Source organism: Bos taurus, chromosome X (assembly GCF_002263795.3).
Source record: "Bos taurus isolate L1 Dominette 01449 registration number 42190680 breed Hereford chromosome X, ARS-UCD2.0, whole genome shotgun sequence".
Taxonomy (NCBI): domain Eukaryota; kingdom Metazoa; phylum Chordata; class Mammalia; order Artiodactyla; family Bovidae; genus Bos; species Bos taurus.
Genome location: NC_037357.1, coordinates 84,784,569 through 84,798,577, shown reverse-complemented (window position 1 = coordinate 84,798,577; position 14,009 = coordinate 84,784,569). Strand labels below are relative to the sequence as shown.

The 14,009-nt window shown below is 41.8% G+C and overlaps 2 non-coding genes across 2 annotated transcripts; both read right to left on the bottom strand.

Moving 5' to 3' along the window:
* Window positions 1-7,355: 7,355 nt before the first annotated feature.
* Window positions 7,356-7,427, bottom strand: TRNAC-GCA (transfer RNA cysteine (anticodon GCA)). The gene has a single exon. It is a non-coding gene; the product is annotated as a tRNA-Cys (tRNA).
* Window positions 7,428-7,562: 135 nt separating this feature from the next.
* Window positions 7,563-7,634, bottom strand: TRNAC-GCA (transfer RNA cysteine (anticodon GCA)). The gene has a single exon. It is a non-coding gene; the product is annotated as a tRNA-Cys (tRNA).
* Window positions 7,635-14,009: the final 6,375 nt, after the last annotated feature.

Here is a 14,009-nt window from a genome sequence, read left to right as displayed (position 1 = left end):
TGGTAGGCTTGTTTGACCCCAAGTCCTGTTGGTTATGATGGCCTGCTTTGTGCAGATGGTGCTGGTTGCTATTCATCAGAACTTGGTCACAAGTGCTTGGCTGTGGAGCCCAAGGTGGCTCTGGGGCCAGTGCTGACTCGCTGGTGAATGGAATCAGGATCCCAAAGACTTTAGGGTTGTTTGCACCCAAGGGCAAGTGAAGTCATATCCTGAGGACCGTATTGGACTACTACTGGCAGGCAGGAGTCTGGTTATAGGCCCAGGGATCTCAGAACTCATTTCAAATCTTTGCTGGATGAGGGAGTCCTGACAGAGTGGGATTTGGGGTCCAGGAAGTCCTACACTTTGCGTTGGCCTGATAGTGGACAGAGCCAGGACCCAGCTGTCCCCAGGTTATGGTCTGGCCTACTATTGTCAGACTCAGTCTGCAGGATCGTAATTTTCTTGTTTCTGGTGTCTGCTCCTTTGTGGTTGTGGATGCTCTAGAGGCTAGTGCAGGCTTCCTGGAGCAAAGGGCCAACGCCTGTCCACTGATGAGTGGAACTAGGTCTTAGTCCTGTGGAGGGCAAGGCCATGCTTTGGGGCATGTTTAGATGGCACTATGGAAGTCTTTAGACATCCTCTCTGCTGATGAGGTATTGTGTCCCCATTCAGTTTGCTTTTTGGCCTGATGTGAACCATGCTAAAGCTGAAACTCCAGTACTTTGGCCACCTCATGCGAAGAGTTGACTCATTGGAAAAGACTCTGATGCTGGGAGGGATTGGGGGCGGGAGGAGAAGGGAACAACAGAGGATGAGTTGGCTGGATGGCATCACTGACTCGATGGACGTGAGTCTGGGTGAACTCCGGGAGTTGGTGATGGACAGGGAGGCCTGGCGTGCTGTGATTCATGGGCTCGCAAAGAGTCGGACACGACTGAGCGATTGAACTGAACTGAACTGAACCATCACTGTTGCCTACAGGCTACTGGGTGGGACTAGGTCTTGGAGCTAATGAATCAAGGTGAAGGTGGAAGCCACCAGCAGCAGTGTTCAAGTAGTTTACTGTTCCTAAATATGTCTGTCACCAGTGTCCATGTCTGAAGTGTGAGCCATAACTGAACCCTGCCTCTCCAGGAGACTCTCCAAGAGAAGCAGGTAGTTCTGGCCTAGGCTCCTACCAAATTACTACTTTTGCCTTAGGTCCCTATGTGCATAATATTTTGTGTGCACCTTTTAAGAGTAAAGTCTTTATTTCTCCCAGTCCTGTGGGGTCCTGTAATTAAGCCCCACTGGCCTTCAAAGCCAGATCTTTTTTTTTTAATCTCATCTTTCCAGTGATGAACCCCTGGGCTGAGGAGCCTGATGTGGGGGCTCAGAACTCTCTGTCCTGTGGGGAAAACTCTGCAATATATTGTTGTTATTGTCCAGTTTGAGGGTTGCCCACCTGGGACATATGGGATTTGATTATATTGCCAGTTCACCCCTCCTATGCATCCCCTTGTGGTTACTTCTTTGTCTCTTGTTGTAGAGGATATTTTCTGGAAGGTTCCAGTCCATTTCATTAATTGTTGTTCTGCAGATAGTTGTGATTTTGGTGTGCTCATAAGAGGCAGTGAGCTCAGAGACTTTCTACACTGACGACATGGCTACCCTCTCCAATCATCTGTTGATGGGCCCCTGGATTGCATTGATTCCTTGGCTATTGTAAATAGTGCTGCTATGAACATTTGGGTACATGAACCTTTTCAAAATAGTATTTCACTTTTTTTTCTTCCATATATACCCACAAGTGGATTTGCTAGATCATACAGTAGTTCTATTTTCAGTTTTTAGAGGTATCTCCACACTGTGTCCCAACAGTGACTGCACCAGTTTGCATTCCCATCAACTATGCTGAAGGATTCCCTTTCCTCCACACCCTCTGTAGGACTTATTGTTTGTAGATTTTTGGATGATAGCCATTCTGACCAGTGTGAGGTGATACTTTGTAATTTTGATTTGCATTTCTCTAGTAATTAGTGATGTTGCACACTTTTTCATGTGGTATTTTGCCATTTGTATATTTTCCTTCAAGAAAGGTCTATTTAGATCTTTCATCCATTTTTTGGGGGGCTGGGTATTCAGTTGTAGGAGATGTTTGTATACTTTGAAGGTTAATCCATTTTCAGTAGCTTTGTGGCAAGGATTTTCTCCCATTCTGAGGGCCGTCTTTTCATTTTGCTTATGGTTTCCTTTGCTATGCAAAGGTTTTTGTAGGCTTAATCAGATATCACCAATCAAAATTTATTTTTATTTTCTTTACTCTATGATGTGGGTCAAAAAAGATCTTGCTGTAATTTATGTCAGAGTGTCGTGCCTACGTTTTTCTCTAAGAATTTTATAGTATCTGGTCATACATGTAAGTCTTTAATCCACTTTGACTTTATCCTTGTGTAGCATGTTAGGGAGTGTTCTTATTTCATTCTTTTACATGTAGGTGTCCAGATTCCCCACCACCATTTATTGAAGAGATATTATGTTCTTCATTGTTAATTCCTGCTCCATTTGTCATAGATTAGGTGACCAGAGGTGAATGGGTTTATCTCTGGATTTTTTATCCTGTTCCATTGGTCTATACTTCTGTTTTGAGGCCAACATCATGCTGTTTTGATTAATGTAGCTTTGTCCTGGACTCTGAAGTTATGGGGCCTGATTTTTCCAGCTCCAATTTTCTTTCCTAAGATTCCTGTGTCTATTCAGGGTCTTTTGTGCTTCCATACACATTTCTAAAAAGTATTATAATTCTTAGAAAACTGCCATTGCTAATTTGATAAGGAATGCCTTGAATCTATAGATTGCTTTGGGTAGTATGGTCATTTCCCCAATATTGATTCATTCAATCCAAGGAGATGGTATATGTGCAAAGAAATAGAGAAAAGCAAGAGAATGAGAAAGATTAGAGATTCCTTCAAGAAAATTGGAGATATCAAAGGAACATTTCATGCAAGGATGGGCATGGTAAAGGATAGAAACGGTAAGGACCTAAATGAAGCAGAAGAGATTAGGAAGAGGTGGCAAGAAAACACAGACAAACTAAACAAAAGAAGGTCTTAATGACCCAGATAACCAAGATGGGGCGGTCACTAACCTAGAGCCAGACATCATGGAGTGTGAGGTCACTTAGTGTGGTGTGTGGGCCTTAGGAAGCATTACTATGAACAAAGCTAGTGGAAGTGATGGACTTCCAGCTGAGCTATTTAAAATTCTAAAAGATGATGCTGTTAAAGTGCTGGACTAAATATGTCAGTAAATTTGGAAAACTCAGCAGCGGCCACAGAATTGGAAAAGATGAGGTTCATTCCAATCCCAAAGAAGGGCAATGCCAAAGAATGTTCAAACTACTGTACAATTGTGCTCATTTCACTTGCTGGCAAGGTAACCCTCAAAATCCTTCAAGCTAGGTTTCAGCAGGATATGAACCCCAGAATGTCCAGACGTCCAAGCTGGATTTTGAAGAGGCAGAAGAACCAGAGATCACATTGCCAACATTTGTTGGATCATGGAAAAAGCAAGGGAGTTTGAGAAAGAAATATCTACTTCTACTTCATTGCCTGCACTAAAGATTTGACTGTGTGGATCACAACAAACTGTGGAAAATACTTAAAGAGATGGATCACAGCCTTGTGATGGAGATGTGTATAACTTAATGAAACTATGAGTCGTGCCATACAGGGGCACCCAAGATGGATGGGTCATAGTGGAGACTTAGTGGAGAGTTCTGATAAAATGTGGTCCACTGGAGGAGGGAACAGCAAATCACTCCAGTATTCTTGCTTTGAGAGCCCCCATGAAGAGTATGAAAAGACAAAGCGATATGACACTGGAAGAAGAGCCCCCCAGGTTGGAAGGCATCCAGTATGTTCCTGGGGATGAGGGGAACAATAGCTCCAGAAAGAATGAAGAGACTGAGCCAAAGTGGAAATGACACTTAGCTGTAGATGTGTCTGGTGGTTAAAGTAAAAAAAAATCTGATGGTGTAAAGAAAAATATTGCCTAGGAATTTAGAAAATTAGGCCCATGAATCAAGGTAAATTGGAAGTGGTCAAGCAGGAAATGGCAAGAGTGAGCACTAAAATGGTTGGAAATGGGCGAATTTAATTCAGATAACCATTACATCTACTACTGTGGGCAAGAATCCCTTAGAAGAAACAGAGTAGCCTTCCTAATCAACAAAAGAGTCTGAAATGGCGTACTCGAGTGCAATCTCAAAACAACAGAATAATCTTGGTTCATTTCCATGGTAAACCATTCAACATCACAGTAATTCAATTCTATGCCCCGTCGACTAATGCTGAAGAAGCTGAAATTGCTCAGTTCTGTGGAGACCTGTAAGACCTTCTAGAACTAACACCCCGAAAAGATGTCCTATTTGTCCTATTCTAGGGGACTAGAATGCAAAAGTAGGAAGTCATGAGATACCATGAGTAACAGACAAGTTTGGCCTTGGAATACAAAATGAAGCAGGGCAAAGACTAACAGAGTTTTGTCAGAACACACTGGTAATAGCAAACACCCTCTTCCAACAACACAAGAGATGACTCTACACATGGACATCACTAGATGATCAAAACCGAAATCAGATCGACTATATGCTTTGCAGTCAAAATTAGAGCAGCTGTATACAGTTAGCAAAAACAAGGCCTGGAGCTGACTGTGGCTCAGATCATGAGCTCCTTTTTGCAAAATTCAGGCTTAAATGGAAGAAAGTAGGGAAAACTGCAAAGCCATTCAGGTATGGCCTAAACCAAATCCTTTATGGTTATACAGTGGAGTTTACAAATAGATTTAAAAGATTAGATCTGGTAGGCAGAGTGTCTGAAGAACTGTGGACGGAGGCTTGTAACACTGTAAATGAGGAAGTGACCAAACTCATCCCAGGGAAAAAGAAATGTAAGAAGGCAGAGAAATTGTCTGAGGAGGCTTTACAAATAGTTGAGAAAAGAAGAGAAGCAAAAGGCAGTGGGGAAAAGTGAAAGATGCACCCAACTGAGTGCAAAGTTCCAGAGAATAGCAAGGAGAGATAAGAAAGCCTTCTTAAGTAAACGATGCAAAGAAATAGAGGAAAACAATAGCATGGGAAAGACTAGAGATCTCTCCAAGAAAATTAAAGATATGAAGGGGGTTTCATGCAATGACAAGCATGGTAAAAGACAGAAATGGTAAGGACCTAACAGAAGCAGGAGAGATTAAGGAGAGTTCCCAAGTACAAACAGAAGAACTATATAAAAAGCTCTTGATGATCCAGATAGTCATGATGGTGTGGTCACTCACCTAGAGCCAGACATCCAGGATTGTGAAGTCAAGTGATACCATATGCTCTAGGTCCATCCACGTTGCCTATTGACTGTAGGAGTTTAACAGCATCATCTTTTAGGATTTGAAGTAGCTCAGCTGGAATTCCATCACCTCCACTACCTTTGTTGGTCATAATGCTTCCTAAGGCCCACCTGACTTCACAGTCCAGGGTATCTGGCTCTACGTGAGTGACCACAACACCATGGGTCATTGACTAATATCCGGGTCATTGAATTTTTTTTTGTATAGTTTTTCTGTGTATTCTTTCCACCTCTTCTTAATATTTTCTGCTTCTGTTAATCCCATACCCAACTTCCAGATGTAGAAGCTAGATTTTGAAAATGAAGAGGAACCAGAGATCAAATTTCTGACATCCAATGGATCACAGAAAAAGCCAGTGAATTCCAGAAATGCATATACTTCTGCTTCATTGACTACACTAAAGCCTTTGACTGTGTGGATCACAACAAACTTGGGAAAATTCTGAAAGAGATGGGAATACCAGACCACCTTACCTGTGTTGGGGATTTTCTCCCCAGGACTTGGAAGCGACGAACCTGAAAGAGGGACACTTGGACAGTCTCTTGCAAGGACTGACAAGTTTATTTCTGCAGTCAAGCTTTTTTATAGAAGTAGGAACAAAGAGCTTAAAGTATATGGTCAGCAGAGTGCATACGGAGTTAACACATAATCAGTAAAAACATTTCAAGGACAGCACGCTCTAAATGACTCATGGGCTTATCCCACAACCCGCTTTCACAAGTAACATCCCTATTAACTCTTGGCGCCAAGCATAACCAAAGGCAGGAGATGTTTTTCTGTCCGCAGTGCAAAGCCGGGTATTTCTGGCCCTTCACCATTTTCCCAAGGACTTTCTCCTTTTACGGCTATTTTGCACTACGCTTCCCAACAACCTGCCTCTTGAGAAACCGGCTACAGCTGGGACCAGACACAGAACAACAGACTGGTCAAAATTGGGAAAGGAGTACGTCAAGGTTATATACTGTCACCCAGCTTATTTAAACTCTATGCAGAGTACATTATGCAAAATGCTGGGTTGGATGAAACTCAAGCCGGAATCAAGATTTCCGGGAGAAATAGCAATAACCTCAGATATGCAGATGACACCACCCTAATGGCAGTTTATTTTATGCAGGTCTTTTCCTTCTCGTGTTGCTCTTGCATAGAGAAAGAAGTTCCTTTAGCGTTTGTTGTAAATCTAGTTTGGTGGTGGTGAGTTCTCCTAACTTTTGCTTGTCTGTAAAGCTTTAGATTTCTCCATCAAATCTGAAGGAGAGTCTTGCTGGGTAGAGTATTCTTGGTTGTAGGTTCTTCCCTTTCATCACTTTAAATATATCATGCCAATCCCTTCTGGCTTGTACAATTTCTGTCGAGACATCAGCTGATAGCCTGATGGGAGTTTGCTTGTATGTTGTTTGTCATTTTTCCCTTGTTGCTTTTAATATTTTATCTTTGTCTTTAAATTCTGTCAGTTTGATTACTATGTGTCTTGTTGTGTTTCTCCTTGGGTTTATCCTGCCTGGAACTCTCTGTGCTTCGTGGACTTGGTTGACTATTTCCTTTCCCATGCTAGGAAAGTTTTCAACTATTATCTCTTCAAATATTTTCTCAGGTCCTTTCCGTCTCTTCTCCATCTGAAACCCCTATATTATGAATATTGGTGCATTTAATGTTTTCCCAGAGGTCTCTTAGGCTGTCTTCATTTCTTCTCATTCGGTTTTCTTTACTCGATTTTGCAGCAGTCATTTCCACCATTTGTCTTCCAGGTCACTTCTCCGTTCTGCCTCAGCTATTCTGCTGTTGATTCCTTCCAGTGTATGGTTCTTCTGCTATTTTGTTCTTTAGTTCTTTTAGGTCTTTGGTAAACATTTCTTGAAAGTGAAAAGTGAAAGTGAAGTTGCTCAGTCGTGCCCGACTCTTTGCGACCCCATGGACTATAGCCTACCAGGCTCCTCCGTCCATGGGATTCTCCAGGCAAGAGTACTGGAGTGGGTTGCCATTTCCTTCTCCAGGAGATCTTCCCCACCCAGGGATCGAACCTGGGTCTCCCGCATTGCAGGCAGACGCTTTACCATCTGAGCCACCAGGGAAGCTCAGAGTGAAGTCGCTCAGTCGTGTCCAACTCTTTGCGACCCCATGGACTATAGCCTACCAGGCTCCTCCGTCCATGGGATTCTCCAGGCAAGAGTACTGGAGTGGGTTGCCATTTCCTTCTCCAGGAGATCTTCCCCACCCAGGGATCGAACCTGGGTCTCCCGCATTGCAGGCAGACGCTTTACCATCTGAGCCACCAGGGAAGCTCAGAGTGAAGTCGCTCAGTCGTGTCCAACTCTTTGCGACCCCATGGACTGTAGCCTATCAGGCCCCTCCGTCTATGGGATTTTCCAGGCAAGAGTGCTGAAGTGGATTGCCAGTTCCTTCTCCAGGGGATCTTCCCAACCCAGGAATCAAACCCGGGTCTCTCGCACTGCAGGCAGACGCTTTACTGTCTGAGCCACCAGGGAAGCCCACAAACACTTCTTGCATCTTCTCAATTCTTTTTCTGAGATCCTGGGTCATCCTCGCTAACATTATCCTGAATTCTTTTTCTGGAAGGTTGGCTATCTCCACTCCAGTTAGTTGTTTTTCTTGCAGTTTTGTCTTGTACCTTCACCTGGGATATAATTCTTTGCCTTTTCATTTTGATTAGCTTTCTGTGATTGCGGTTTTCCTTCATGAGCCTGTGGGACTGTAGTTCTTCTTGTTTCCTCTGTCTTCCCTCTGGTGCATGAGGCTAAATTGCTGTTGTGCAGTCCCTCAGTCATGTCCAACTCTTTGCGACCCCATGGACTGCAGCATGCCAGGCTTCTGTCTTTCACTGTCTCCTACAGTTTGCTCAAACTCATGTCCATTGAGTCGGTGATACCATCCAATCATCTCATCCTCTGTCGTCCCCTTCTCCTCCTGCCCTCAATCTCTCCCAGCATCAGGGTCTTTTCCAATGAGTCGGCTCTTCAGATCAGGTGGCCAAAGTATTGGAACTTCAGCTTCAGCATCAGTCCTTCCAATGAATATTCAGGGTTCATTTCCTTTAGGATTGACTGGTTTGATCTCCTTGCTCTCCAAAGTACTCTCAACTTCCTGATGGGAGCGACTTGCAATGGGAAAAAACAGGATGCTGCTCTAGTGGACAGGGCCGTACTCAGTAAAACTTTAATTCAGTTCTCTGTTGTGCTGATGGGTGGAGCTGTGCTCCCTTTTGGTTGTTTGTCCTGAGGTGACCCAGCCCTGGAGTCTACAGGCTCTATGGTAGGGCTGATGGTGACCTCCAAGGGGGCTTCTGTCAAGGGGCACTGCCAGGACTGCTGCTGCCAGGGCTTCAGTCCTGGTGGTGAGCCAATGCTGACCCATACCTCTGCAGGAGACCCTCCAACATTAGCAGGTAGGTCTGGTTCAGTCTCCTCTGGGGTCACTGCTCTTTTCCTGGTCCTAGTGCACACAGAATTTTGTACGTGTGCTCCAAGAGTAGAGTCTGTTTTCCCCAGTCCTGTTGAAGTACGGCAATCAAATCCTGCTGGCCTTCAGACTCAGATTCCCTGGGGATTCCTAGGCCCTTTGCAGGACCCCCAGGCTGGGAAGCTGGATGTGGGGCTCACAACTTTGACAACAGTGTGAGAATTTCTTTGGTATTACTGTTTTCCAGTTTGTGAGTCACCGACCGGGTGGGTATCAGATTTGCTTTTACTCAAGGTTGCACCCCTCCACCATCTTGGTGTGGCTTCTTCTTTGTCTTTGGATGTGGAGTATCTCTTCTGGTGGGTTCAGCATCCTCCTGTTGATGGTTGTTCTACAGCTAGTTGCAGTTGTGAGGTGCTCTCACAAGAAGAGATGTGTGTATGTCCATGTGTGCATGCATGGGTGCATATGTGTGATAGATTCAAGGGACTGGGTCTGGTAGGTAGAGTGCCTGAAGAACTAGGGACAGAAGTTTGTAACATTCATTGTATAGGAGGCAGTGACCAAAACCATCCCAAAGAAAAAGAAAAATGGCAAGGTGGTTGTCTGAGGAGGCTTTACAAATAGCTGAGGAATGAAGAGAAGTGAACAGGAAGGGAGAAAGGGAAAGTTATACCTAACTGAATGCAGATTTCCAGAGAAGAGCAAAGAGAGAGATGAAGGCCTTCTTAAATGAACAATGCAATGAAATAGGGGAAAACAAGATCAGGAAAAATGGAGATATCCAGGGACCATTTCAAACAAGGATGAGCACGATAAAAGACAGAAACGGTAAGGACCTAACAGAAGCAGAGGTGATTAAGAAGAGGAGGCAAGAATACACAGAAGAACTATACAGAAAAGGTCTTAATGACCTGGAAAACCACGATGGTGTGGGCACTCACCTAGAGCCGGACATCCTGGAATGTGCAGTCAAGTGGATTTTAGTCAAGTGGGCATTACTACGAACAAAGCTAGTGGAGGTGACAGAATTCCAGCTTGGAGCTATTTAAAATCCTAAAAGATGGTGCTGTTAAAGCACTGCACTCAATAGGTCAGCAACTTGGGAAAACTCCGTAGTGGCTACAAGACTGGAAAAGGTCACTTTCCATTCCAATCCCAAGGAAGGGGAATGCCAAAGCATGTTTAAACTGCCATACAGTTGAGCTCATTTCACTTTCTAGCAATGTTATGCTCAAAATCCTTCAAACTTAGGCTTCCACCAAGAACTTCCACATGTACAAACTGGGTTTCAAAGAGGCAGAGGATCCAGAGATCAGATGGCCAACATTTGTTGGATCATGCAGAAAGCAAGGGAATTCCAGGGAAAAAAAAATCTACTTCTGCTTCATTGCATACCCTAAAGTGTATGGATCCACAACAAACTGTGGAAAATTCTTAAAGGGATGGAGTACCAGATCGTCTTACCGGTCTCCTGAGAAACCTGTATGTGGGGTCAAGGAGCAACAGTTAGAACTGAACATGGAGCAACTCACTGGTTCAAAATTAGGAGAGGAGTGTGAAAAGATTGTATATTGTCACTCTGCTTATTTAGCTTATATGTAGATTGCATCATGCAAAAAGCCAGGCTGGGTGAATCACAAGCTGGAATCAAGATTGCTGGGGGAAATATCAACAACCTCAGATATGCAGGTGATACAACTGTAATGGCAGAAAGTGAAGATTATGAGAGAGATATTACATAGTCATTTTTAAAATAGGTTTTTTTTTTTTTTTGTTTCGTTCTTGGTGGGGGGGGGGTGGGGGGCCCTTTTTAAAAAAAAAATAAAATAATAATTAAGTCCCTTAAACATTGGTTTGGAAAAAAAAAAAAACCTCATGGAATACCTTGGGGGAACATGTCCCCCCGCATCTTGCAAAGTTCAATAATTTTAATTTTCTTTAAAGCAATGGAAGGAGGAAAGGGGCTTCTTAGCTGGGCTGTAAATTCACATTTCTTCTGTAAGTTCTTTTTGTCAGTTTAAATGCGTCAACCAGCTTTTAGCTTTCAAAAGCTTAAAGTATATGCCTTCCCCATCCTCTCCGCGAGTTAGAAAGAACAGTCAAACAAACTCATTAAGGTCAGCATGACATAAAGCCAGGACAAGAGCCAGTAAAAATTGAAAAATGAGTTTGACATTTTGGGCGCTAATCCGCAGTCGCTTGTAACATCTTTCCAAAGCTCCACAGCTTGCACAGGCTTGGACGAAGCCGGGGTGCAGCTCTCAGGCAATGCCCGGAAGCACTGCCTTGAACGCAATTCAACTCCAAGAACGAGGAGTCAGAGCCCTTTGAGATGTCTTGCTTCAGCGATATGATATTTAGGTAACCCTACATGAAAAATCACTTGCCACTATGAAAGACTTCAAGGAGAACAATCACTCAATCCATGGAAAGTCAACCTGGAATAGTCATTGGAGGACTGAGGCTAACGCTCAATATTTTTGGCCAGCTGATGCAAAGCAGCCGGACTCCATTGGAAAAGAACCCTTGAGCTGGGAAAAAATAAAAGCAAAGGAAAGGACAGGAAGCAGAGATTGAAGATGGATATAGATTAGCACTGCCTGACTCAATGGAACTTGAATTTGAGCAATCTGGAGAATGAGGACGAGCATGAGTCACAGAGCTCAGACATGACTGTACGGAAAACGATTACCGAAACAACAATCTAGTGAAACTACTGCCCTTTAACTGTATCAGCCGTCATCCCCTCCTAAATCAAATATCGTTCTAATGTAAGAAGAAGGACAATATTATATAAAGGAAAAACACTTAGCCTCATATTCTTCACGTATTTTAAGGCCATAATGTTTCATGCTAACTTCTGGACATACAAGTTTATCGGCCCGAATAACTGGATGTGCGTGTAAGAGAACTATTTCCCTGAGTTTTAAATGGAGAATTTGTGACGCCCAACGCTAATCAGTTACGTAGAGCCCAGTTCACATCTGGATCATATAGTCAATAGATCTATCCAGGTTGGATTGGATTTCCATAATATAAGCAAGCAGCAATTCATATAGTTTACTGCATCTTTGTTCAAACTGGTGTAAATCTTGATAATTAAGGACCAGAGAGTGTGGAATAATGATAATATTAAATAGAAATGGATGCAAAGTTGAGAGATAGAGACTGCTCTTTTTCACTTTAAAACTTGCAGAGAGGAAATACATACGGTGAAACCACAGAAATCCAAGCAAAATATCTTCAATCAAAGATCATTACATTTGGCTAAAGCTCTAGTTGGAATAAGCAATTTAGGACTTGCAACAACCTGAGATACTTATCATAAGCTATGATTCCTGCAACAATTTAAGAAGCTGCAAAAAATTCCCCATAATCCGACTGGCTAGTTACCCTTTCTTGGAGGTATGGTCGCTTATCCATACTTTATCAATGGAGACATGGTTGGGTGATTCTCAAGTATAAAAGTACAAAGTAGCTTTTAAATTGAAAAAATATGTTCTTTGAGTACTGTACATCAACCATCGGTCTGGACGCATATAATGAACTATTTAAAATGAATTGATGAATTCTGTTCTGAAATCTGTTAGTAAGAGTACATTAAATGAGAGAAATTGCCCTCAAGGTCATCACGTAGTAAAACTCAGATAATTAATAGCTTTCCGTTACCAATAAACAACTGCAAAGATAATTAGCAGATCATTGAAGATCCTCTTCCGAGAATTTATAAACATAGCCCTTAAGAAAGGAATGAATTTTAGGAGCTGATATTCATTATTGATTTCCAGACTCATTATTCTTTATGCCGAAATAATTTACCACAGTAAAAAAATCTGGCCATGAACATCAACTAATAGCATTAAGATTATTGGAAATGGCCTTGTTTAGTACCAACCTCTTCTATTCTAAAGAAGTACTTTTTTTAAAAAAGGTCAATCAGTAACTTTATTACTTGTATTATAATGAATGGAACCGGCTCATTTAGATTGGAATTGATATAAGCAGGGCCATAATAACCTCAAAAGACTAATTTTTTCAGAGGAGAAATTAACTGCAATACTTTGAATACAAAATTGCAAAACCAAATATTTTAAAATACTTAATATGACACACCACGAGGTAGCATATAAGCACTTCATTTTCTAGATATCGGTGGATTCACTATAGAATAACCACAAATTAATCTGATAAAATCAAATAGGAACCATATGGCTTAAGAGAAAACATAAATAATACAGTTTCTTTTTTTTTTTTTTTAACTGGCTTCAATGTTCTTGTAGTCAATGTCACTTGTTATTTACTTTTCATTTTCATTTCTTAATTAATACAAACATTTGCACAGTGCAATTTAATCAGACTTGCACACTCCAGGTATGTGAACAGAAAAAGGACGAAGGCAGAGCGTCCAGATCAAGGTTCCTCTACACAATGACAGTACTGCTATCCCACTTAGTCTGCCATTTACATAAAAGGCGACAGGTAGGCTATTATGGAGAAAACAAACACCTACCATATTTTGCATTATATTGCCCAGCAACTTAATGTACTTTTAATGTAAAATATGCAAAACTGATAGTACATATCCTAATCTCCAAAAGAGTGCCATATTTAAAAAATACACATGCAATTTAGTTATATAACAACTGGACCACTGGAGTAGTAAATTGCTATCAGACCAAAGGCTTCTACAACCTTTTCATAGGGAAAATACTTATAACTTCAATAACTATTTCAGTGCTTCCTTCAAGTACTACGTCTGATATATAACCTTCTTACGTGTGATTTATTCAACTTTAGAGCCTCCAGAAAGCACACTGCCCTATAAAATTAAGATATAAAGTTATAGCGAACGCATCGGACACAGAGAACATGTTATAAGCCAGAAATTATGTAGAGGAAAAAGATTAGAGGCTACTATTATTCTATTGGTTAATGTCATTCTTTTTCACCACGCACTTTAACTTTTTAAACCTATAGCTATGAAAATAAAAAATCCAGATTTAGACACACCTTCATTTTCTTTGCTATAAACAGGCACTCAATAATATTATGAAGAAGAATACAGAGGATATTGAAAAAATTTCGATTCCCACACTAGAGGTTTTTAATAAACCCAAGTGTATTTAGAAATAAATTAAGAGCCTACTCGATAGTTTCTTAAGGAAACAATTATATTGTGGAACTTGTTTCTCTAGGAGGGAAATAGTACCCATTCTGTTTAAAAAAAATTTAGA